Genomic DNA, 27,785 nt, shown 5'->3' on the forward strand with positions numbered 1-27,785 from the left:
CTCTGTATATAATGTCTGTGCATGTTTAGTACATTCTTTGCTTCTACTGGGTGGTCAGAAAAAAGCTTTGAAGCTTCTTTCAATGAGATTCACCTTCCATTTGCCTGTAATGTTTTGTAGCTAATGAAGTGTAGATTATTTACTAATCGAGAAAAAAATCAAGTGTAGAATACCCCTAGTACTGCACATTTAACCAGATATAAACCTCATGCATGAGAAAAGCTCTTTGCATGAGCAGGTTCCAGTCTGTTGACACTAAAATGGTGGCTTGTGCTTCACTGCGGTTAAGACCCGGTTTAACATTACATGTTTTAAAAAATATTAGGTGCACTTGTTGTCATCTTAGTGTTTATTGTAAGTGGAGGAACAAGGACGCTGGCATGTCACTTGGAGCCCAGTGAGAGTAAATTACATCAGACAACACGGTTAGCTCATAACTAAAGTATTGTCTGTCAAAAAAACTGCAGCCCTTCTGCTGGAACATTATCCTCCAGTTGCTAGTGTTTCAATAACTGGGCCTATGTAAAACCTTCATTGCAAAAATAGACTTCTTATCCCAAATATACGATGACATTCTTGTTTCCACTGTGCAGCAGCTTTGAAACTGCTTCCCTTCCTGTGTTTAACCTCCCAGAGCTTACCCCGCCTTCTGATTAAAACTGTCACTTTCCACTGCAATGCCCTTTCACTCCCCAGCCAATACTATGTAGGAATGTTTTTATGGTTATCAAAGATTCAGTTCCCAGTACCATTAAAAAAATATTAAAAAAATTCTCAACATAAGCAAAAGGGTCCTCTAACTAGGGCAGCTGAACCATTTCAAAAGACTAATCATTGCAGTAAAAAAGGACATACAAATGTGCATTTTAAAGTAGTTATGTTCTACACCCGTAGGACCACAGTAATCGCTAAATACTAGTCATCTAGGTTTCTTGGGAGGAAGTGGATAGGAAAAAACGTCTTTTATGTTTGACGTACACTGATCAGCAGAGGTTATGGGCTATATGTCTGATGGGAAGAAATTCTACATCTTAGTTCCTATGCAGGAAATCTTCGGCCCCCCATCGTAGGTAGGTAGAAGATGGTCTGTTGGCAGCAGTTTGTTTTATGGGACAGAAGTAACCTTTCTAAACGATATTGATTTTTTTTTCCTGCTAATAGTAGGGTAATAGGCCAGGGCACACTTAAAAATAGGCATTGGTAAAGCCATTCGGTCGCGCCTGCATAATGTGAGTGCAGGGTTGTTGGTGTTACCAGTGTTGGCCTCTGATGTATTGTTTAAAAAAATGAAAAGAAAAAATCAAAATACAGGATAAAAATCAAACACACAACTTGTGATATCTCAAAACTGTACAGTGAAATCAATCTTGTCAGTGGTTATACATTTTTCGGATATTTTTCTCTCTGGAAACTTATTTGAACTTAAAAAGAATAAGGAAGTTGAGAATGTAAAGGGAAATGAATTCCAAGGCCTAACTTACTTTCCACAGGATTCAGCAAGCTGATGCTCTGTAGTAGCCCAAGGAGCGGGTTTCTTGGCCTCTTGGATGTGTCATTCTAAGTATGCCTTCTGTCTCAGATGGCAGCTGAATGTATGAAGCAGATGGCCCTTCCCCAGCGACATAAGTCTTTGTGCGCCAAAGTTTGTGTTTCCATACAACATGTAGAATGCAGGAACCCAGCAAGCATTGACAAAGCCAGTAGACCTTGCCTATGCAAGAGCTATTGGCTTTGACAGTGTGTTTGACCCATGTTGTACACCAGCCTTGCTGCTGTTCAACTTGGCTAAAAGTTTGTGGCATACAAGGGAAAGGTGTGGTGTAGTGTGGAATAGCATAGAGTGTAGGAGAATCGCAGAGTGGTGGTATGCAGTGGCGTAGTCTAAAGTGGCATAGAATGCAGGGGCATTGTGTAGAGTGCAGGGGCATAGAGTGTAGCAGTGCGGAGTACAGTGCAGAGGCGTAGAATGGAGTATGCATGGTGTGGTAGTGCACTGCCATTAGAGACAACACAGTTTCAATTGACATGACTATTACATTTGCACAGCCATACAGTGTTACTGATAAAAGTGTGCATCACACAAATGTCATCACCTAATGTATTGACTTGTTTTGATCGTATTAAAATAGTTGTTTCCACCACACTCCAGAACTGCAAAAAATGGGCTTTTTTGCCTGTTACTAATTCTGATATATTCTGAAATGTCTGCACAGTTTATTATAAACATTAAAATTTTGTTGTGTGAAAGAAAAAAAGCCTTTCATGTCAAGATTGTCCCATAATTCCTTTCACTTTGAAGCCAGAGAAAGAAAAGTAAAGAGAAAGCTCCAATGGAAGGCAGACCTCTGCCTTTGAATGCACAACAAATGTGACAAGATAAGAACAATATTTAAAGGCTTATTTGCAGGAAGGGAACACTCGGAAGGATACTGTAAATAAGGAATGCTCTTCACAAGGGACTAACTCAAGCTGGTCAACCCAAGACAAATATAGCCAGCAAATAGAAAGCAAGCAGATGTGATTTACAAACCACAAAAAACATTGGTGAGCAATGGGCGGAATGCATTCATAGGGATCCTTTGCAAATTTCCAAAAGATGCCTTTAGCAAACCAGACACCTGCAATCGCTGGTAGAGTTTGATTAAAAACATAATAATAATAATAACCTTAAAGTCTACTCTTTACCCTCTTCACTCCTACTGTAGCAAGAATATCTGTTGCTTTGCTTATAAACAAAAACTGGGAGAGGTAATGAGCAAGAAAGTGCAGGGGGAAGGTATTTTTGGGGGCAATATGAGCAGAACATGAGGGAGAGAGCTAGAAAACACATGCACTCTAATGCAGTGGTAAATAACAAAGAAAAATGTAGTTCCCTAAATATGGACAATGGAAGGATGCAAGTCAGCCAACCTAAAAGACTATAAAGAGGATATGCTCAAGGGGAGGGAAAAGCATAAGAGGAAGGCAAGTGTGGAAGGCATACACAGAGGGTGGTATCTGGGGTATGATCGTGATGTTTACTACCAGACCCTTGATTCAAACTTAAAATAACCAAAAAGTAAGGCTTCTTCTGGAAATAGGTCAATGTTATTGGTTTTGTCTGTTCTCTCTTTCTTCCAATTTCCTTATGTGCGGTGTCTTTCATTACGGTAATGTCCCAGTAGCCGCCAAGTTCCTCGTCACCCAGGATCATAGAGACGGAAAGAAAACAAAACAAAAAGGCCTGTTTCAGATGAGTGCTGTCTGGAGTTTTTATTTGTGTTTTCCTCTTCTCTTAGTGGCATGCAAGGATAACAATATGCTCTGTGAAAACAAGGGAGAAAATAACCCCTGTGCAGTGAAGGATTGTGTTTTTGGGAATCACCCTAGTGCCACCTTTTCTTCTAAGCACAACACCCTTATTTGTATTGGTGTTTTGGGGAATCCAAATAGTGCCCACTGTGTCTCTCTGTCCCCTTCTAAACCCCCTCTAAACCCCTCAAGTCCAATTCTGAAATCGATTGCGTGAGCGATCTCGTACCTGTGACAGCGATGCCTCTCCAGGGATTTGGCAGGCCTCAGCATTCCTCCCGGGTGTTGTTGGCCGGTTGCCTCCACCTGTCCGTTTTTCTTTGTTTCTTCTCCGTGGGTTTCCCTGGTCTTTCTGCTCGTTCCTTGGGTCTCTGAAGACGCTCTCCTGGCTACTCGTGACCCCATCAGTGTGATTCTTGCTCCTGTAATTTCTGTCTCTCCTCACCTTCTCCCTCTCTCCGTTTACCAGCTTCCTTTTTCTCTGGCGTTCTCACGCCGGCCTGCTTCTCGATGCGTACTGATCTCATGCGCTTTACCATGCCCCGAGGTATGGTTCCTGTGGACCCGGATTTTATATGCTATCATCGTACACACAGGTCCCGTTCTACCTGTTACAGCAAGTCATTGAATATGGAGTATGTAAATGATGGGGACAGTAAAGCCAACCAATGGTATGCAGGGGCGGGCTGGAAGCCCATTATAAATTAACAGTAGGTCTTCAGCAGTGAAAGAGCTTGTGTTGCATGGTAGAAGAGACATAATGTGTCACTAGGGCTTTAATTTACCTTTAGATTCTTCTTAAGCCAGTTTACATCTTTATGGGCTGGTGACAATTGCTGCATTGACAACTTCTTTGCCATCATGTTGCAACATCGGAAATTTGTGCATTTTGTTCAGTGGATTTCTGCTGAGCCCCAGAAATCAGACATTCATGTAGTTAGTTTAAGATTTAACAGTGTACCAAATAAATATTGACCTACAGGCTACCAAGATCTTATAACTTATGAATACAGCTATCACAGGATTTAAGTTATGATAGAAAAGTACACAGTATACTACTAAACACATTCCTGTAATATTTATATAATTGACAGATTAGACTGTCCATCACCCCCTGCAGTAGCTCTGAAATAATTGATCTGTACTGCATTGTTGACACCGAAGGGTCGAACAACACCAGAATGGCAAGGTTTGTTTCATCTATTGATTTATCTGTTATAATCATACGGTACACTAGTGCAGGCTCAATAAGATGCCTGGGATGAAAACTGGACTGGAAGTGTCCAGGATGCCTGACTTATCCTTATGATCATGTTATACGCACCCACTGCTTCTCTGCAGCATCTATTTTTCTAGCTTCCTTGGTTGACTCGAAGCAGATGCACACTGTCAACGTAAAACTCAGTTATACCTCAAATTAAAAGTGATTAAAAAAAGAGCTGTGGACTGGGGGGGAAAAGAAAAGATATACTTAAGCATACAATTGGTTAGAAGTTAACAGTATACTATTGCATTTGTATGTAAGCTTTAACGGAAGGTGTATTAAATTATTCTGGAACTGGTTGTCAACTATTTTCCAGTATTTAGATAGTGTGCTAGAGCAGCCTTAGGCTTATCAGTGAGGTTTGTTAGGCATCTGTGAATACACACACAAGCAATAAATTAGACGCACGACTCAATAAGGAGATCCACACCACTTTACAAAATTAACAAAGTATCTTTATATACATTTAGGCACCAGAATAAGTACATTCAAGTAAGTATGTTGTGCAAGCAAAATATTTTCATGTTTAAAAAATTTACAGTGCTTTTTTAAGAAGTGCCAATGTTTCCCTATGGAGGAAAAACAAATACTGCATACAGGTATAGTACGGTGACTTGCGGGACCAATCTCCTGGTCTTAAGGTAAGTATGGGGCAAGGTCCAGGGTAGCACCAACAGGTCACTTTAGGCTGCACTGGGGTGGCCAGGTGCAGAGGTGCTTTTCAGCTGTCGTGTGCCCAATATTATGCTGTGGGGGAAAACATAAACTGCATTCAGGCACTCCACAGCGACTTATGGGACTAATCTCCTGGACTTAAGGTAAGTATGGGACAAAGTCCAAGGCAGCACCAATAGGTCCCTCTCGCTGCACTGTTGCGGCCTGTTGCAGTGGTGCTTTTCAGCATCGGGTGCTCAAGTCCAGTTGAGGTGAACCAAGAAGTGGGTTCAAGTCTTGAGATGCTCAAGATGTGGGGACACCGTAGGTTTTCTTCTCTACGGACAATGGGAGACAAGGTGTCTTGAGGCATTGTTTTTTTTCCACCGAGAGCACTTGTGAATGTGGGGCCTGGAACAGAGGCTGCAGGCGGCTTCTGTGAGTCCACAGTGGATAAGTCCAGAATGGGCTTAGTCTCTGGAGGGCTGGGGAACCACGCTGGCACTGTTGACCCAGGGTGCAGTGGTGCCAAATGGGCCCTGGGGTAGGGGGGTTGACATCTCTCCTTTGAGCAAATCCAGATCTGCCTGCCAAGGGTGGTGGGCTTATTTGAAGCGCCCTGCCTTGGAATGCAGATTTGCAGGCTCTCCTGTTGGGAGGGGTGTGCTAACACCCCTGCCAGAGCAGGCTTTTATTCCTGTCCACCTGAGAGCAAAGACCCTCGCCCTTGGGGTGAAGGGGGGGGGGGGGGAGAAGGAGGTCAGAAACATGTCTGGTGGTGGAGGCTAGTTAGAACTAGTCAGCCAGTACATAGGTACATGATAGATTTTTCTGGGGGCACCTGGGGTGTTGGGGTTTGGGGGAGAGGGTGTGTCTCCTGTCTTGGAATGCAGATGTTCGATGGCATATGTTGCTGCAGATACACATGTTTGGCACAGTCCGCTGCCTGGTGTTGGGCTCGGAGTATTACAAGTTGTTTTTCTTCGAAGAAGTCTTTTTGGTCACGGGACCGAAGGACTCCTCCCTCCTCGGCTCCATTGCGCATGGGCGTCGACTCCATCTTAGATTGTTTTTTTCCGCTGTCGGGTTCGGACGTATTCCTTTTCGCTCCGTGTTTCGGTTCGGAAAGTTAGTCAGAATCTCGGAAGAAAGCGTCGGTATTGTTCCGTTCGGTATCGGGATAGTTAGGTACATCGACACCGATCATCGGAAGACTTTGGGGTAGTTTCGATCCCCCATCGGGGCCTGGTCGGCCCGACCGCGAGCGACATCGAAGCCGATGGAACGGACCCCGTTTCGTTTCTGCCCAAAATGTCACAGTAAGTATCCTTATACAGATCAGCACTTGGTCTGTAACTTGTGCTTGTCCCCCGAGCACAAGGAGGATACCTGTGAAGCCTGTCGAGCCTTCCGGTCCAGAAAAACACTCCGGGACCGAAGAGCCAGGCGTCAACAAATGGCGTCCACGTCGACAAAACAACGTTTCGACGAGGAAGAGGAAACATTCTCGGTTCCGGAATCAGAATCCGGAGACTCCGACGTCGAACAACAGCAACAAACCGTGAGTAAGACGTCGAAAAGTAAATCCATCGACAAACCGAAAGCCCAGGGGACGCCACTGCCAACAGGCCATGGCTCGACCCATAAAACAGGCGACCCGTCGAAGGCGCCGAAAAAGGGCACGCCCATAGCGAAGACACCCGACTCCGGTCGAGGGACCGCCATGGAGCAACCTCGGAGCCGAGAAAGCGGCTCCGAGAGACAAAAACAAGATACCGGCACCGAAAAACATCGGCACCGAGAATCCATGCCGAAAGGAACAAAAATTCTGTCGGTGCCGAAACCGAAAAAAGATTCTCTCTCGGCGCCGAAAAATACCACACCTTCATCCTACTCAGAGGAACAAGGAATAAGTGGCCAAATGCACAGATTTGGACAAGAGCTCCAAAGTGTAGAATCGGACTACACACAAAAGAGACTGTACATCCAGCAAGACACAGGGAAGATATCAACCCTTCCCCCAATCATGAGGAAAAGAAGGATCGGACTTCCAAAGGATGACGCACAACCACAAGCCAAAGTGGTTAAAAAAGTCACGCCTCCGCCCTCTCCACCACAGGCATCGCCGGCACAAACACCGCCACAAATGCACTCACCAGCGCAAACTACCATAAGTCATGACGATCATGATCAAGACGCTTGGGACCTGTATGACACCCCAGTGCCGGACAATGATCCCGAGTCATACCCCACAAAGCCGTCACCGCCAGAGGACAGTACCTCATACTCGCAACTGGTGGCTAGGGCAGCAGAATTCCACAATGTCCAACTGCATTCCGATCCTATAGAGGATGATTTTTTATTTAACACCCTCTCGGCTACACACAGCCAATATCAATGTCTCCCAATGCTACCAGGGATGTTACGACACGCAAAACAAATTTTTGAAGAGCCCGTAAAATCAAGAGCCATCACCCCAAGGGTGGATAAAAAATACAAACCACCACCCACAGACCCAGTGTTTATTACTTCGCAGTTACCACCTGACTCCGTGGTAGTAGGGGCAGCTCGCAAGAGAGCAAATTCACATACATCTGGCGACGTCCCACCTCCGGACAAAGAAAGCCGAAAATTTGATGCGGCAGGAAAAAGAGTAGCATCACAGGCAGCCAACCAGTGGCGCATCGCAAATTCACAAGCGCTGCTGGCCAGATATGACCGCGCACACTGGGACGAGATGCAACTTCTCGTAGACCATCTTCCCCAGGAATACCAAAAAAGGGCGCAGCAAATAGTTGAAGAGGGACAAACGATCTCAAACAATCAAATCCGCTCTTCACTAGACGCAGCCGATACTGCAGCAAGAACAGTCAACACTGCTGTCACCATAAGGAGACACGCTTGGCTACGCACTTCAGGCTTCAAACCTGAAATCCAGCAGGCTGTCCTTAATATGCACTTCAACGAGAAACAACTTTTTGGCTCTGAAGTGGATACAGCCATTGAAAAACTTAAAAAGGACACAGACACGGCCAAGGCCATGGGCGCACTCTACTCCCCGCAGAGCAGAGGCTCTTTCAGAAAAACTCCATTTAGAGGGGGGTTTCGTGGCCAACCCACAGACACCACCAGCCAACAAACAAGAACCACACCATATCAGGGTTCCTTCCAAAGGGGAGGTTTCAGGGGATATCGGGGGGGTCAATTCCCAAGGAGTAGGGGAAGATTCCAGACTCCAAAAACACCTCCACCTAAACAGTGACTTTCAAGTCACGCAACCCCTTCACTCAACACCAGTGGGGGGAAGACTAAGCCAATTCTACCAATCTTGGCAACAGATTACAACAGACAATTGGGTATTAGCAATAATCCAACATGGCTATTACATAGAATTCCACAACTTCCCACCAAACATCCCCCCCAAAACACGCAAAATGTCACCACAACATTTAGAACTTTTAGGACTAGAAGTTCAAGCACTACTGCAAAAGGATGCAATAGAGTTAGTACCAGTACAACAAAAAAACACAGGAGTTTACTCCCTGTACTTTCTAATTCCAAAAAAAGACAAAACATTAAGACCAATATTAGATCTCAGGACACTAAATACCTACATCATATCGGACCATTTTCACATGGTCACACTACAAGACATCATTCCACTGCTCAAACAGCAAGATTACATGACCACATTAGACCTAAAGGATGCGTACTTTCATATACCAATACACCCTTCTCACAGAAAGTACCTACGGTTCGTATTCAAAGGAATACATTACCAATTCAAGGTGTTGCCATTCGGAATAACAACTGCACCAAGAGTGTTCACAAAATGTCTAGCAGTAGTAGCAGCACACATCAGGAGACAACAGATACATGTGTTCCCTTACCTAGACGATTGGCTAATCAAGACCAACACAGTAAAAAAATGCGCAAACGACACCACATTTGTCATACAAACCCTTCACAAACTGGGGTTTTCCATCAACTATACAAAATCACACCTAGAACCGTGTCAAACACAACAATATCTAGGAGCAACCATCAACACATCAAAAGGAATTGCCACTCCAAGTCCACAAAGAGTGCAGGCATTCCACAAGGTAATAAGTGCTATGTTTCCAAACCAAAAGATACAAGCAAAATTTGTGCTAAAACTTCTAGGCATGATGTCATCATGCATAGCCATTGTCCCAAACGCAAGACTACACATGCGACCCTTACAACAGTGTCTAGCATCACAATGGTCACAGGCACAGGGTCAACTTCAAAATCTGGTGTTGGTAGACCGCCAAACATACCTCTCGCTTCTATGGTGGAACAGCAAAAATTTAAACAAAGGGCGGACATTTCAGGACCCAGTGCCTCAATACGTTATAACAGATGCTTCCATGACAGGGTGGGGAGCACACCTCAATCACCACAGCATTCAAGGACAATGGGATATACACGAAACAAAATTTCATATCAATTACCTAGAACTGTTAGCAGTATTTCTAGCGTTAAAAGCCTTCCAACCCATAATAACACACAAATACATTCTTGTCAAAACAGACAACATGACAACAATGTATTATTTAAACAAACAAGGAGGAACACACTCAACACAATTGTGCCTCCTAACACAAAAAATTTGGCAGTGGGCGATTCACAACAACATTCGCCTAATAGCACAATTTATTCCAGGAATACAAAACCAACTAGCAGACAACCTTTCGCGAGACCACCAACAAGTCCACGAATGGGAAATTCACCCCCAAGTTCTGAACAAGTACTTTCAAATTTGGGGAACACCCCAGATAGATTTGTTCGCAACAAAAGAAAACTCAAAATGCCAAAACTTCGCATCCAGGTACCCACACCGCGAATCACAAGGCAATGCTCTATGGATGAGTTGGTCAGGGATATTTGCGTACGCTTTTCCCCCTCTCCCTCTCCTTCCATATCTAGTAAACAAGTTGAGTCAAAACCAACTCAAACTCATACTGATAGCACCCACATGGGCAAGACACCCTTGGTATACAACTCTACTAGACCTTTCACTAGTACCGCATGTCAAACTACCCAACAGGCCAGATCTGTTAACACAACACAAACAACAGATCAGGCATCCAAACCCAGCATCATTGAATCTGGCAATCTGGCTCCTGAAATCCTAGAATTCGGACACTTAGACCTCACACAAGAATGCATGGAGGTCATAAAACAAGCTAGAAAACCTTCCACTAGACACTGCTATGCATCTAAGTGGAAAAGATTTGTTTACTACTGCCATGCTAATCAAATACAACCATTACATGCCTCTACTAAAGACATAGTAGGATACTTACTACATTTGCAAAAAGCAAATCTCGCTTTTTCATCTATAAAAATACACCTCGCAGCAATATCTGCTTACCTACAAACTACTCATTCATCGTCTCTATTTAGAATACCAGTTATTAAAGCATTCATGGAAGGGCTAAAAAGAATTATACCACCAAGAACACCACCAGTTCCTTCATGGAATCTTAACATCGTCTTAACAAGACTCATGGGTCCACCTTTCGAACCCATGCATTCCTGTGAAATGCAATATCTAACCTGGAAGGTCGCATTTCTCATTGCAATCACATCCCTCAGAAGAGTAAGTGAAATACAGGCATTTACCATACAAGAACCATTTATTCAAATACACAACAATAAAATAGTTCTAAGAACAAATCCAAAATTTCTGCCAAAAGTAATCTCACCATTCCATTTAAATCAAACAGTAGAATTGCCAGTGTTCTTCCCACAACCAAATTCTGTGGCTGAAAGGGCACTACATACATTAGACATCAAAAGAGCACTAATGTATTACATTGACAGAACAAAGCTAATCAGGAAAACAAAACAACTGTTCATAGCTTTTCAAAAACCACACATAGGAAATCCAATCTCTAAACAAGGCATTGCTAGATGGATAGTCAGATGCATTCAAACATGCTATCTTAAAGCCAAAAGAGAATTGCCTATTACACCAAAGGCACACTCAACCAGAAAGAAAGGTGCTACAATGGCCTTTCTAGGAAACATTCCTATGAGCGAAATATGTAAGGCTGCAACCTGGTCTACGCCTCATACGTTTACTAAACACTACTGTGTAGACGTACTAAATGCACAACAAGCTACAGTGGGCCAAGCTGTACTAAGAACATTATTCCAAACTACTTCAACTCCTACAGGCTAAACCACCGCTTTTAGGGGAGGTAACTGCTTTATAGTCTATGCCAAACATGTGTATCTGCAGCAACATATGCCATCGAACTGAAAATGTCACTTACCTAGTGTACATCTGTTCGTGGCATTAGTCGCTGCAGATTCACATGTACCCTCCCACCTCCCCGGGAAGCCTGTAGCCGTTTAGAAGTAGATCATAAATCTTAAACATCTGAACATTTGTAAATAATTATTAGAAACTCTTAACGTACATACATATTCACTCCATTGCATGGGCACTATTTATACCAAACAACTCCATCCTCACCCTCTGCGGGGAAAACAATCTAAGATGGAGTCGACGCCCATGCGCAATGGAGCCGAGGAGGGAGGAGTCCTTCGGTCCCGTGACCAAAAAGACTTCTTCGAAGAAAAACAACTTGTAATACTCCGAGCCCAACACCAGGCAGCGGACTGTGCCAAACATGTGAATCTGCAGCGACTAATGCCACGAACAGATGTACACTGGGTAAGTGACATTTTCATTACAGGTCATTCTGTTGGGAGGGGAATATAACTCACCTGCCAGAGCATGCTTTATTTCAGACCTCCACAGCAAAAAAGTCTCATCATTGGGGTTGAGAATCTCAGCTGTTGATACCAGGCTGGCTAAAACTAGCTAGTCAGCTCACCACAGTTGATAGGCTTTCTGGGGGCACCTCTAAGGTGTCCTCTGGGTGCATGTATTAATAAATCCAACTCTGGCATTAGTGATGGTTTATTAATACGATATGTTTGATACCAAATATCAGTGGAGCCATCGTGTAGCCGAGGAACTTGCATTGACCAGTGTCGGGCACATGTACCTAAAATGACTTTCCTGTCTACTCACTATGTCTGAGAATCGACAGACATATCAGGGACACATATGCTTTTGCACATATGTCCTCACATGTAATATAATGCATCCTGCCCTAGGTTTGTAAGGCCTGCTGTAGGGGTAACTTAAATCTACTGCATGCACTGTTAGGGGACATGGCACGTAGGCTGTGTGCCATGTTGTTTTTACTTTCAGCTGCACCGAGACTGGCAGTCTGCGTGCCTAAGGTGAGGTGGTCCCCGAGGGTGGCACAATAGATGCCATAGCCCTTGGGGGCCCTCTTTGGTACCCAGGCCCTAGGTACCAGAAGTACCATTTACTTACAGGTGTGCCAAAGTTAATACCAATTGGAACAATTGCACAGTTTTTGGGAAAGATCTGACACTGGGGACCTGATTAGCAGGAACCAGTGCACTTTGTCAAAATTGAATCCAATACTAGACAAAACGTGGGGGTGACTAAGTCAAAAAAGGGCAGTTTCCTACAATTACTACTCCAGATAGTTTTGTAAAGCACTAAAACCAAGGATGTCCGAGCCTTCCAAGTATATTTGCTCTGAACCTCATAATCTGCTGAAGAAAAGGATTTTCAGTTTTTGTCTAAAACATCCAAAATCTTGTGTACCTTTTTACAGGGAGTAGGTTCTGTATGTGAGCCCATACCATTTGTAAGGGGCCAGCAAACCAGTGACTTTGAGTAGACTGATAGTTAACAGTGCTGATAACTTTGGAATCAATATTTGTGAGGATACATGAGGTGTTTTATATCTGGTGGTTGTGCAACTATTAGACTTAGCATCCATGGCGTGGTCTCCCTTAACTTTTTGCCTCTGCTTCCCAAGTTGTTGATGTGTGCTGGACTCTGTTTTTGATACTCTGGGCACTTTAGCACGGCTAACCAGTGCTAAAGTGCAGGTGCTCCTGTGTAAAATGTGTGTGTAATTGGCTATCCATGATTGGCTTATTTGATTTACTATTAAGTCCCTAGTAAAGTGCACTAGAGGTGTCCAGGGCCTGTAAATCAAATGCTGCTACTGGGCTTGCAGCACTGGTTGTGCCATCCACCTAAGTAGCCCTGTAAACATGGACCTACCACTGCAGTGTCTGTGTGCAGTTTTAAACTGCCAATTCAACTTGGCAAGTGTACCGACTTGCCAGGCCCAAACCTTCCCTTTTTAAACATGTAAGGCACCCCTAAGGTAGACTTTAGGTAGCCCCATGGGCAGGGTGTAGTGTATGTTAAAGGTGGGACATGTTCTGATGTGTTTCACATGTCCAGACAGTGAAATACTGCCAAATTCGGTTTTCACTGTTGCAAGGCCTATCTCTCTCACAGTTTAACAGGGGGGGGCTGCCTTTAAAAATTCTTAAAGTGTGGATTCCCTTTGAGAACAGATAGGAACAGGAAGTTTGGTGTCTCTGAATTCACAACTTAAAAATACATCTTTTAGTGAAGTTGGTTTTTAGATAGTTTGAAAATGCCACTTTTAGAAAGTAGGCATTTTCTTGCTTAAACCATTCTGTGACTCTGCCTGTTTGTGGATTCCCTGTCTGGGTCAATTTGACAGTTGGGCTGTTTGTGAATCCCCTCTAGACAGTGAGACAAGGGGACCTGGAGTGTAGTCTGCACATCCTGATGAGCCATCTGTGATAGAGTGTAGGGAGAAGTGGTCACTTACACCTTAATGGGCTGTGCCTGCCGTCTCACAATGCAGTCTCCATCCCCCTGGTGTATGTCTGGGGCCTGGCCTAGGCAAGACAGGATCTTGCAAACAAGAGAGTCTTCCCTTTGAAGTTTACCAACTTCAAAGGCAGAAAAGGGTATAAGTATTGGACCCAAAACCCCTAAAAATTGGGTCACTTCTGGAACCAAGAGGAATCTCTGCCAAGAAGTAGAGCTGAGAAGTGCTGCCCCTGCCTGTGACTGTGGTTTGTTGGGCTACCCTGCAGTTGCTGGTTCTGCCTGTGAAAGGGGACAAAGACTTGACTTTGTTGTGCATTCTTGCTTGAGAAGAATCTCCAAGGGCTTGAACGGAGCTTGCCTCTTGTTTTGAAGTCGCAGGTCCATCAAAGACTTCCTCTGCCAGCACCTGGACTCTCTGCTGAGACTCCTGCCATGCCAAGTGGTGCCCTATCTAGTCCCTGGGCCCTTGAAAGGTGAAGTTGGCAGAACAGGAGCTGCAAATCCACGCACAGAACGCCGTGTAGGGACATTTTCGACGCACCATCTGCAGCGCAGCCGATAAACGACGTGCCACCGGCATCACGGCTCAAATTGACGCTCCACCTGCATCGTGGCTGGGAGATGGACGCATCCCAGCTGGAGAAACGAAGCGAAACACCCGCTTGCGGCTGCTGATAACGACGCAAATCTCACGCATTGTGGTTTTCTAACACCGTGCGACCGGATTTCCCACGCAACGTCCCTGGGTGTCAAAATCATCCTGACTGTGTGGATTTGAGGTGCACCGCCCGCAAATTGATGCATCGCTCTTTTGCGAGGGAGAAAAACGGCACATTGTCATCCCGACCAGAGAAGACACAACTCATGGCCTCCCTTGCGAGGAAGGAATCGATGCATCGCTGACTTTTCTGATGCACGCTTGCCCGTGCGGCTTTATTTTTGACACAAACTAGGTACTTTGTGCCGAATCATCGTTTCCATTGTTTTCTATGGAGTAAGACTCTTATTCTTTTGAAAATTCATATTTTAACTTGTGTATGTTGGATTTTTGTCGTTTTGGTCTTGTTTTATTTAGATAAATAGCACCTATTTTTCTAAACTGGGGTGGTGTCCATTTTGTAGTGTTTTTACTGTATTACTGTGTGTGTTGGTACAAATACTTTACACATTGCTTCTGAGTTAAGCCTGCCTGCTCGTGACAAGCTACCAAGTGGGTGGGTGAGTGAGGGTTAAAGATGTGTTTCTCCTTTGCCCTGACTAGAGTGAGGGTCCTTGCTTGGACAAGGGGTAACCTGACTGCCAACCAAAGACCCATTTCTAACAGCGACCTCATAGTGTAATACACATACCAACCCTTTCAGGACCAGTTGATTAAGTTTGTCATACCCTCTTGCTCAACCGTGGGTAGCTGTGACTGTGAGTGGCAAAGCTTCCACAAAATAACAAGTGTAAGCATATAAACATGACCAAAACAATTGAAGAAATGCACTACATCCTCACGAAATCGAACACCAATTTATTAAAATAGCCTGTATTTTTATGTATTTTTTGATTTCACAACAAAAGATCTACCAGAGGGTTCTGAAGATACAGATTTTACAAGGCACAGAAATTATGCATGTCTTACTCCACCTCAAATTTGACACTTAAAAACGTTTTAAACTAAAAACTTTGACTAGTTATACTGCGTTCCATTAGAGTTACTTTGGTTAACCAACTCCAACAGCAGCCAGCAGGAATCGGCTATGCCCTCAGAAACAGTGAACCTTTGCAGTTGAAGTAGACTTCAGTCAGTTCTAGGCATATGTATCCTTTGCTGTAGGTTCCTATGGAAGTGGTCCTGATGCAAGGCATACAGGATGATCAAGGATGTTGTGGATACGATCCAGTGGACAACAATCTTCCTTCGGTTACTCCTCAGTCCACAGAGAGGGTGAGGTGGTCCTGGCCATGAGGTCAGTGTCCCTCAAAGTCCTTTCTGTCTGGGCAGAAGTCCAGTTGCTACTGAACTACTAGTCTTGTGGTATTGTGTTCGGGGCCAAATCTTTTCTTGGGTAGTAACTCGTCTTCTGGGTGACCAAGCTGCACTCTGACTCTCCCAGGTCCATCGGGCTTGGGTGAAACTGTGAGCGTCTAGTTATGGTCTGTAGTGCTGCACGGCACCAGTTGATGGTGGTCTGGAGATTCTGGGCTACCTACTTGCCCCAGAAGGTTTCTTAAGCTGTTGTGGCCCTTTGCTGCAAACAGGAGGTCAGCCAGCTGACCCTTGTAGTGTCTTGATTTTGCTGGAGACAACTCCTCCACAAGACGAACACAGCAGGCAATGTCCCTTCGCCTTTGTTAGTCAATATGTTCACCAATTGCAGTAAACGACAGTGCAGCCTCTCTCTCTGCCTTTTCCACGGTGTAGCAGGGCAGTCCAGTGGATATATACGTTTTGGCTCCCAGGGGTGCTCTATTTATGCTTTAAAAAAAAAAAAAAAGCCCTCATGGTAGGATCCGGTTGGTAGCCAATAGGCTACTAGGTTCCTTTCCTTCTGATGATCGCTTCTTGTGAAAAGTGGCAATAGGCTATCCCATAATGCTCCATTCTGCCCATTTCAACATGATAGAACCCCTCTCTTGGCATCCAGAGCTCCCTAACCCAACCCAGAGGTATAGCTACCAAGGGGGCTATGTGCCTCTAAAAAAAGAAAACTGATTGGCAACTGGTTTCCTTGTCCCTATTTGGCAGCCTGTCTACCTAGAGAGTGGAGCAGCCCCTCTTCCAAGTGCCCTTTAAAGGTGGCTTCTCGTTTTGAAACTCACCTTTTAGGCCAAGATCCTGTATAACTTCCTGCAGGAAGGAGATACACCCTCTCTCCAGTGCAGGCTTCTTTTGTCTCCTTTCCTGGGAATTGTTAGCACGTCTCCCCTCGTGGGGCAAAAGCTGTCTCGGGGAAAGGGTAATTGTGCAACATTTAAGGGCAAAGGAAATTTAAAGGCACACTGCCACCTTCGGGGTAAATGTAACTGGTTGTTTAATACCTTGGAGTATCAACCTTGGTCACACCATTCAGGAGACAGCACTGCTGAGGGTTTGTGTAAACCTGTACTCTCCAATGGGGTGATTAAGTAACTCCACAGTAACAACAACAGTTTTGCATTTTTACTGCCAGAACATGTAAAATACATGTTCTACCCATGAAAAGCGCAGCAGCTTTCATTAAGGCTCTGTAGGCCTTCCGTAGGGGTGACTAAAACCTATTACAGAGGGAGGTTTGGCTTTCCATTGCTTTAAATGGCAAAGCTTGGTTAGAAGTTTAAAACTGCTCTTCCAGTTTGCAATGATGGACTGTGAGGGTTATTTTTTTTGTCATCCCCCCCGAGTTGCTGACCCGGTGCAACAATTCCTGGCATGACCTTCTTACGTAACTGCCCTGCGCAAGATATACTAGGGACTTAGAGAAGTTAGCCTATGCCAATTGGGTATAGCCTATGTAACATACACATTTTAGGGTCAGGGCACTGAGGTCTGGTTAGGAGGCCTCAGTGCACTCTAAGAGAAATCTGCAGTATCAGTCTAAACATTTGAGGGCGACAGACAAAAAGAAGCATTCCTTCAAAATATTGATCAATGAAACTAATTGTTAAGAGGAACACCGTGTCAGTGGTTGGATGGATTTGTGTATAACCACTCTGTGTGCAATTCTTAGTTTGGAGGGAAGCATATCAGCCCTGATACACTGTCAACATCACTGTGAGCTGTGATACCATGAGGAATGCAAAATGTGAAAAGATCTCTGCTTGGAGTCTGTTGGGTCCTGTTTTTTTCCCCACCTATAGCTTCTTTAGCTCCTTCCTCCACTCTTCTTCCCCTGTTTCTGCTTCCAAAAGAGTGCTTTTGGACACTGACAACAGTTTTGAGGAGAGCTATTGCAGAAACTCCTGATTAACATGCACATGTGCCACAAGCATACAGCAGCCAAAAGTATTCTAGAAAGGTTTATGTGGTGGCATCGTGGTTGGTTATCATTTGGCCTGTGGGTGTTTGATCTGACTGACTGGTGTTGGGGTGTCTGACCTTTGACATAGTCAATGCAAGCCCCAAGAAATCTACTTGCCCACTTACTTTGGCCAATCAGGCATTATCATGGTGATTTTTTAATAACCGCTTGCTCAGTCTGGCGATACTGTGAGTTGTAAAGAAGAGGTCTGTTTATTCAGAAAGTGAATGAGCAATGAAGATGTCTTTAAATCTTAGTTTTATCATGTTAGGTTTGCTGTGCATTCAAAGACAGGTCAAATATTAGCTTATGTCTTCTAACAAATTGCTTCCTATTTTATCCTCAAGATTGGTGTTTAAGTCTATTTCTCTGACTGCAGATTTAGAGGATTTTGTAAAGTGAACTGACAATGGAGCTGGGTACATAGGATGTAAATAGCTTGTAAATGAACTGTACAAATATTTCGATAAATATTTCTGTAGTTAAGCAGTTATTTGTAATTCTTAAGTGAATTGAAAACAAAGATTTTAATGTAATCCAAAAAATAAGAAGACTTTACTTGGTGAGTTGCAAATGAGAAATATTTTCTGAAACCAAAGTTCAACATGTTAACGTTTGGACGCGATTTAGTTTTAACAATAAAACTGCATGTGAGTAGGAAAATGTGTGGCCATATATCTCTGTAAATGAGTGTGCTATCATAATATCATGCTTTAGTAATATATTTATTAAAACTGAGAATTTTTGAATATGAATTGAGAAACGTTTCTGTCCCCACCCTGATGACCATGCTATTACTGAACTAAGAGGCAAGTCAGTGGTCATGTGTACCATGTATGTGAGCTACATTTTTCTTATATTGTGGTGCAAACGTCTATTAAATCAAACTATAGAGTTTCTGGTACAGTGTACATGCCTAACTCACCTATTCGAAGGTGCTCTCGTATGTGATAAAAAAGAAAAAGTTGACTTTGTTAAAAAAATATATTGTCCTCGCATCACACACTTTGGGATGCGTTTATTGGTCAAGTGCATTACAGTTAGATCGAGTAGATTATTCAAGCCACTAGACCTGCCCATCTGGTAAGATTGGACTGATTTTTCAACTTATGCCATGTAAAGGCTTATTCTGCTTGTTTCCCCATTGATACACCTTGTGGGGTTCAATCCAAGCTGCTCTTGCTTCCTTTACTACAATCTGTTTCAGTCAGGTTTTGTGAATAATATCTCTAAGTATGTTTTGACTCTGAGTGGGAATGGACTTTTCAAATTTAACATGGCTGCCTCCTCCATCAACCAAGCTCATCCTTGTCAAAGATTGTATATTCTGACTGTTTTAAGTCTCAATTCACCCCAGGAGTGCACTTATAAAGCACCCTGGATCTCAAAGGAGGTACTTAAATATTCCCAGCGTGCCTGGCAGAGGCTGCCAACAGGGTTTAGTCCATGTTCCGTTGCCACTCGTTAGTTGTGCAGTATTCAGCCACACTAAACCTGGGCTTTGAGAGATGTGGGTTTGTATGTATGTATGTGTGTGTGGGTGGGTGAGTGGGTGCGTGGAGGTGTGTTATGGTACTGCTGATGTCCTCCAACATAGAACACTTATTCAGTTTGAAGCAGACAATGTATCTGTCAATAAATCCAAAGACAGAAGCCTGTTAGGGCAAAAGCAGGGTTTTCGAGCAACCAGACTGTAAATCCACAAAAATTGTTTTGGCAGCCTGTTTCCTTCCTTTGAAGTGCACCCCAAGTATTCTATGTGAACTCAAATGAACTCGGATTTGACACTTGAGCAGGATTTGACATTGTCATGTCAAAAAGGATCCTTACAGGCTTCACCTTGCATGATAGGTATGGTTTAGTGGTGTTGTCTCTTCTCATTCTGGCCAACCTGGCAAGCACAGTGGCCTATTGTGTAGTTCCTGGGAAGAACCTACTGACACCTATTGAAATGATAGTCACTGGATAGGAGACGGTGGGGAGCAGATGCAAATTAGCCTCCAGAAACTTCAGGCAGGGAGAAGGTAATGTTCTAAAAGTTACTTTTGCTTAATATTTGTTAAAAATCTGTTTTTGTCATTGAATAGAATTTTTAATAAGTATTACAAATAGCTGTTTAACTTTCTAGCTAGCCCCATTCCTGAGATACAGTATTGGGATTTTAAAATGTACTTTTGTGTTCTACATAGGACAGCTAGGCCTGCCACAGCTAAAAATAGCTTCTGATGGATACAACTACCTGTGGATTCCTCACTCATTGAATTTTCCCCATGCGCCAGCATCCGACGGAAATTTTCTCCTAGCTTCTGCACGTCGACGAGGACGTCATAATTGCCCGGCTCCCACGCGACGCCGTCTGACGTCATACGGGCAATAAGAGGTCCTCGCCGGCGTGCTGACTTCAGTTCCCTTTTTTCCGTGCCTTCGAGCAACGGTTATTCTTCGAGGGAGCAACTGTTTCTGCTGCGTAGTTACAGTTACTGTTTCTATCAAGATGTCACAGCGAAAGTCGGGCTTTAAACCTTGTAGAGAGTGCGGAGGCAAGATGTCGGTGACAGACCCACATGTGGATTGCTTGTGGTGCCTGAACTCCGACCATGAAGTGGAGAAATGTGAATCCTGTCAACGCATGAATCCGAAGGCATTGAAGGATCGGGAGGCTAAGCTGTTTTTGGCGAAGTCCAGAAAGAAAGAGAAGCGACACCGGCACAGATCATCATCGCCGAAATCTCATTGCCGCCACCATGATTCTCGACTCCGTTCGAGTAGAGAGCGTTCACGCTGGAGGTCGCCTTCGGTTAGGCGCCGTAAGACGTTAGTCCCACCATCACTCCGCAGACGCCTCCCGCTTCCCCGACTTCTCCGATGACTCCGCCATCTGCCTTCGAGGTACCACAACAGGAACCAGAGTTTTCACCTGCATCAGAGATGCTGGGGCCAGCGCCGTTGGACACAGGCTCCGCAATATCCTTCATTCCCGGCGCCAGGTGATGACAATTCCGCATTTCTTAATGCAATGTTTGCCATTTTTTGAACAGATGGCCCCAGATGGTGGTCCGGCTGGTCCTTCGGGTCCATTGGCCTTTAATATGGGTGCTCTGGCTCCTTTACGACCAGCACCTTTCATGCCCTTCCTTCCAATGGGAGGTGCTGGCTTGGCGCTGGTTCCTTTGGCGTCGCCTACAAGACCTGCGACTCCGATGAGGACTGGTGTCCACGCTGCCGATGGATCCGGCGTCGGATGGATCAGAGGATCGGCGTCATGCGAGGTCATTGACGTCGGCGGACATCTTGTCGACGCCAAGGATCGAGGCCAGGCTTCATTCAAGGAGGCTAGCTCTCCGCCTCCTTGAGGAACAGGAATATAACAAGCAGGCCTTGGAGGAGGGTGAGATTGAGGAGCCTCTTGCAGATCTTCACGGTTTGGACACTGCAAGTGGCTTGGACACTTCCCCGGAGTGGGATTTGACATCTCCTGGGGAATATACAGAGGAAGCTGCTTCTTTCCACTCTGTTATAAGGAAAGCAGCTGACTTTTTGGACCTTCCCCTCCCAGTGGCTGAGGCAAAACCCAACATTCTGACGGAAGTACTTCATCCGGCTTCGGCTGTTGCTGAGCCTCTTTTGCCTTTTAATGAGGCTATCCTTGATCCAATTATAAAAATCTGGAAAAAGCCAGTTACATCTACGGCTGTTAACAGTACAGTGGCGCGCAGATATTGTGTGGCTCCTGCGGATCCGGGCTTTTTGTCGAGGCATCGACTCCGGAAAGCTTGGTTGTGCAAGCTTCATGTTCATCACGTACTGCTCCAGGTTCTTTTCCGGGTGTGCCTTCGGACAGAGACTCTAAAAAGATGAACCAGTCTGCAAAGAAGACATTTTCTTCTTGTAGAATGGCCCTTAAGTCCACGAATGCCACATGTATCGTGGGCAGATACATCTACGCCCTTATAGAGGAGATCAAGTCATCTCATTCTGAATTACCTCAGGAGGTGTTGGGCCTTGTGTCAGATGCTCAGGCTGCGGCAACCCAAGTAATCCAGTCAGGGCTGGACACAACTGATCCTGTGGCCAGGGCTATGGGCACCACTGTCGCTATGAGGAGACAGGCCTGGCTTCGTTCTTCAGGGCTTTCACCGGATGTTCAATCAGCCCTGCTGGATCTACCCTTTGATGGGGATAAACTGTTTGGGTCAAAGGCGGACTCTGCCCTTAAAAGATTTAAAGAAAGTAGAGCCACAGCGAAATCTTTGGGCTTGCAGACCTCCTCTTCTGTTTCCTCACGACTGTTCAGAAGATTTAGGGGGTTTGGTCGTGGCTCCTCCTTTCGGGGCAGATTTCAACAGCAATCCGCCACTGCCCTCACCTATAGATCGCACAGGGGGAGGGGTAGGGTTCGAACCAGAGGGGCCACCCAACAGAACTCTGCCTCTTCCTCTGGAGGGGTGCAGCATGGAAAGCAGCCTTAGTCACCCACCAATTCCTTTGCATACCACTCCTGTAGGGGGGAGGTTAATGCACTTTCTCCACATGTGGGAGGCAATAACATCAGACTCCTGGGTCACCAGTATTGTGGGGAAAGGCTATGCCCTTCCCTTTCGGGAGTTTCCGCCCCGTCCGTCCTTCTGTTGGGAAGAACATCTCCTGTTACTAGAACAGGAGGTTCTGGTCCTCCTTTCAAAGGGTGCAGTGGAGTTGGTTCCAGAGCAGGAGAGGGGTCAGGGTTGTCATTCAAGATATTTTCTGATTCCCAAGAAGGATGGTCGGTTGAGACCAATCCTGGACCTGAGGATTTTGAATTGGTTCCTCAAACAGGAAAAGTTCAAGATGCTGACCCTAGCTCAGGTGCTTTTGGCATTGAACGATGGAGATTGGATGGTGTCCGTCGACTTGCAGGATGCTTACTTTCATATCCCGATACTCAAGTCGCACAGGAAGTATTTCCGGTTTGTGGTGGGATCGCAACACTATCAGTTTGCGGTCTTTCCGTTTGGTCTTACTTCAGCACCTCGAGTCTTCACGAAGGTGATGGCGGTGGTTGCAGCAGAGCTCAGAAGGAAGGGGATAGCTGTATTTCCTTACCTAGACGATTGGTTGATCAAAGCCAAGTCTCCGGAGCTCGTGCTGCGTCACCTGCAGTCGACAACCCAGTTGTTGTTCGATCTGGGCTTTTTGGTGAACGTGCCCAAATCTCACCTGGAGCCCTCTCAACGTCTCCTGTTCATAGGGGCGGTACTGGACACAACATTGAATTGTGCCTTTCCTCCGCCCCAGCGGATTCAGGACATTCAGGCATTGGTTCCAATGTTTCAAAGTGGAGCGGTCATTCCAGTCCTCCAGGTCCTTTGTCTGCTCGGTCTTTTAGCTTCTTGCATTCTGTTGGTCACTCATGCACGCTGGCACATGAGGGCTCTTCAGTGGTGCCTCCGAAAGGAGTGGTCTCAGCACAAAGTTGATCTCGAGGGATCGGTAAAGATTTCCAGTGACGCTGCAGTGGATCTTCGATGGTGGGCTGCGGTTGGCAACCTTTCCCGGGGAAGGCCGTTCTCGCTGCCTCCTCCAGTGGCCACAGTGATAATGGATGCTACCACTCTAGGGTGGGGAGCTTATCTGGGGGACCTGGGGACCTGGGGACCTGGAGGTCAAAGGTCATTGGTCTCCAGTGGAACAGATGTTTCACATAAATCTGTTGGAATTGCGGGTGATACGTCTGGCTCTCAAGGCCTTCCTCCATTCCCTTCGTGGTCAGTCGGTTCAGGTCCTGACGGACAACACTACTGCGATGTGGTACATCAACAAGCAGGGAGAAGTAGGGTCGTACCTTCTCTGCAGAGAAGCTCTTCGGCTATGGTCCTGGGCAAGGGACCATCGGATTTGCTTGGTAGCAAACCATCTGGCCGGAATCCTGTGCATGCAGACAGTCTCAGTAGGCACTTCTCGACCGATCACGAGTGGCGTCTTCATCCAGATCTAGCCCTGTACATCTTCCAGATGTGGGGATTTCCTTGGGTAATCTTTTTGCCACTCAGGAGAACACGCACTGCCCGTTGTTATGCAGCCTCCAGTATCCGGTGCAAGGAATGTTGGGGGACGCGTTTCAGATGTCCTGGTGCGACCAGTTGCTTTACGTGTTTTCCCCCCATACCCTTGATTCCTCGGGTTCTGAGGAAAATTCCCCAAGACCGGGCCCAAGTCATCTCAATAGCTCCGGATTGGCCAAGGAGGGTGTGGTATTCAGATCTTCTCCAACTCTCACTGTGCCCCCCGCTCCATCTACCTCACAGGGCAGACCTCCTCTCACAATCGCAGGGGCAGGTTTTACACCCCCCACCTCCAGAGCTTGCACCTTCATGCCTGGAGATTGAACGGGGCAACCTGAGTTCCTTTTCTCCCCCACCTGAGGCGGTGGATGTTATTTTATCGGCCAGGCGACACTCCACTAAATCTATCTATGCTAGCAGGTGGGCTAAATTTGTGAATTGGTGTGGAGAGAAGCAAATTGATCCCTTACGTGCCCACTTGTCGGATATCTTGTCTTTTGCGTTGTCCCTGGCACAGAGGGGTTGTGCAGTTGTGACAGTTAAAGGCTACTTGTTGGCTCTGTCAGCCTTTCTGTGTCTGCCTGACCAACCTTCTTTATTTAAATCTCTGTTAGTTTTGAGGTTCATAAAGGGCCTGACTAATAGATATCCACCCACTCCTTTCATTACCCCTCAGTGGGATTTGAACCTAGTTTTAACATATCTTATGGGCTCACCGTTTGAGCCAATGCATTCTTGCCCCTTAAGGCCATTGGTTCTAAAGACTGTTTTCCTTGTTGCCATCACTTCAGCTAGAAGGGTGAGTGAGCTACAGGCTCTTTCTGTTAAGCCCCCGTACACATCCTTTTATGGGGATAAGGTGGTGTTGAGGACCAAGGCTGCTTTCTTGCCGAAGGTTGTTTCACCCTTCCATATGGGTCAGTCTATTACACACTCCTCTTTGTATCCTCCACCTCATCCTTCGAAAGAGGAAGAAAGACTGCATCGTTTGGACCCGAGAAGAACCCTGAGCTTCCTCGTCGACAGAACGAAGGAGTTCAGATTGGAAGATCAACTCTTCATCGGGTACGTGGGAAAGAGGAAAGGAAAGGCAGTCCACAAGAGAAAACTCTCCAGGTGGGTCATTCTTTGCATTAAGCTGTGTTAATCTCTGGCAAAGAAGGAACCCCCTGATGGAATAAGAGCACATTCCACCAGAGCTAAGTCTGCCTCTTCGGCCCTGGCTAGAGGTGTTCCTGTGGTTGACATCTGCAAGGCCGCAACTTGGTCATCCCTCCACACTTTTGCAAAGTATTATTGCTTGGATTTGGAGGTGAGGAGGGATGGCCATTTTGCACGGTCTGTGCTGCAGGATTTCTTGGTTTGACCATTCAGGCACCCTCCACCAAGTGCGGTACTGCTTTGGGACTCTATTCAATGAGTGAGGAATCCACAGGTAGTTGTATCCATCAGAAGAACAAGTTACTTACCTTCGGTAACGCCTTTTCTGGTGGATACACTAGCTACCTGTGGATTCCTCACGGTCCCACCCGCCTCCCTGTTGCCTGTCTGGTCTTACCATATATGTATATGTGTTCGATGGCATGTGTAGCTGCAGATACACATGCTGTGCACATCCTGCCATCTGGCATTCGGGGCAGAAGCGGAATGGGGTCCATTCCATTAGCCTTGAAGACGCACGTGGTCGGGCCGACCAGGCCCTGCCGGGGAATCGAAACCCCAAAGGGCCACCAGAGTTCTTCCAAATTCGGTGTCGATCTGCGTTAACTAACCCGATACCGAACGCAAACAATACAGTCGAATTTTCCGAGATTTAACTAACTTTCCGAACCGAAGGGAGGGAGGGGGGCACATTCCCTAATCCTATTGGGGGAATCCTCCATCTGCAAGATGGAGGATTTCTAAAAGTCCGTCACCTCAGCTCAGGACACCTTAGGGGCTGTCCTGACTGGCCAGTGACTCCTCCTTGTTTTTCTCATCATCTCCTCCGGCCTTGCTGCCAAAAGTGGGGCCGTGGCCGGAGGGGGCGGGCAACTCCACTAGCTGGAGTGCCCTGGGGTGCTGTAACAAAGCCTTTGAGGCTCACCGCCAGGTGTTACAGTTCCTGCAGGGGGAGGTGAGAAGCACCTCCACCCAGTACAGGCTTTGTTACTAGCCACAGAGTGCCAAATGCACTCTCCCCATGTGGCCAGCAACATGTCTGGTGTGTTGCAGGCTGCTAAAACTAGTCAGACTATACTGGTAGCCGGTTAAGGTTTCAGGGGGCACCTCTAAGGTGCCCTCTGGGGTGTATGTTACAATAAAATGTACACTGGCATCAGTGTGCATTTATTGTGCTGAAAAGTTTGATACCAAACTTCCCAGTTGTCAGTGTAGCCATTATGGTGCTGTGGAGTTCGTTTTTGACAGACTCCCAGACCATATACTCTTATGGCTACCCTGCACTTAAAATGTCTAAGCTTTTGCTTAGACACTGTAGGGGCATAGTGCTCATGCACTTATGCCCTCACCTATGGTATAGTGCACCCTGCCTTAGGGCTGTAAAGCCTGCTAGAGGGGTGACTTATCTATACCTATAGGCAGTGTGAGGTTGGCATGGCACCCTGAGGGGAGTGCCATGTCGACTTATTCGTTTTATTCCCACTAGCACACACAAGCTGGCAAGCAGTGTGTCTGTGCTGAGTGAGGGGTCCCCAGGGTGGCATAAGATATGCTGCAGCCCTTAGAGACCTTCCCTGGCATCAGGGCCCTAGGTACCAGGGGTACCATTTACAAGGGAATTACCCGGATGCCAGGGTGTGCCAATTGTGGAAACAAAAGTACAGGTTAGGGAAAGAACACTGGTGCTGGGGCCTGGTTAGCAGGCCTCAGCACACTTTCAAATCATAACTTAGCATCAGCAAAGGCAAAAAGTCAGGGGGTAACCATGCCAAGGAGGCATTTCCTTACAACAACTGATTTTGCCCCAGCCTGTCTACAGCTTCAAGACTCCTGCTACAAGAACACGACTCGTCCTACAGGCCCAGCTCCCTCTACAAACCCTCAGATGAGCTCCTGAGGACAGCGGTCCTGTCCACAAAGAAACCAATACCAAGGTCTCCAGTGCCCTCCAGAGTCGTGAGCCCTGACCACTCTGCACCTGACGCCTACGGCCCGAGGCCAGGTGGCCCACCGATACAGTAAGGGTCCCCCAGCAATTCTTAACCTGAATCCACCGTTCGATAACCTCCCCTCTGGCCAACACGACAATGCCTGCAGCCTCATTCTGAAGGATCCCTCTGACCGCGACCGGCTCCAGTGAAGATTTTCAGGCATCCAAAGGCACCCCTGCATTCGCAGCCTCCAGAACTTGGGGTACCCAATGATGGCCCTCTGACATCCACTGACACCCCAACTAACCTGCCCCGCCACCGGTCCTCTTCGTCCAGCTCCCTGGACGGGGCCTGCAGCATCTTTGTGAAACCGACAACCTCCGTTGGTTTGCATTGGGTGCCCGACGTGGTGTTTGCACCCTGCACCCAGCCTCCCCTGTGCCACTGATGGTGCAGGTTTGGTGCTGTCTTGTGTTCCTCCACCCCCCGTGCTGATCTCAACCCTCAGGGCCTGTGTCCTGAAACCGGAGGTGCCTACCTGTAAACCATGACTTTTCAATTCCCCACAATCTCCATTGATTTCCGCTGGGCACGACTTGTCTAGGAGATATGCAAAACTTATGCACTACCACTATAGTCACACAACACTTACACACATGAAAGAACTACACATTGTTACAAAAACAAAGGTACTTTATTATGGTAACACAAATA

At 46.0% G+C, this 27,785-nt stretch overlaps 1 protein-coding gene across 3 annotated transcripts in view; it reads left to right on the plus strand.

The window, feature by feature from the left end:
* The window catches only part of SUPT6H (SPT6 homolog, histone chaperone and transcription elongation factor), an 893,672-nt gene that overhangs the window by 70,576 nt on the left and 795,311 nt on the right, over positions 1-27,785 (plus strand). The gene's annotated exons all lie outside the window — the stretch shown is intronic.

Source organism: Pleurodeles waltl, chromosome 3_1, assembly GCF_031143425.1.
Source record: "Pleurodeles waltl isolate 20211129_DDA chromosome 3_1, aPleWal1.hap1.20221129, whole genome shotgun sequence".
NCBI lineage: Eukaryota > Metazoa > Chordata > Amphibia > Caudata > Salamandridae > Pleurodeles > Pleurodeles waltl.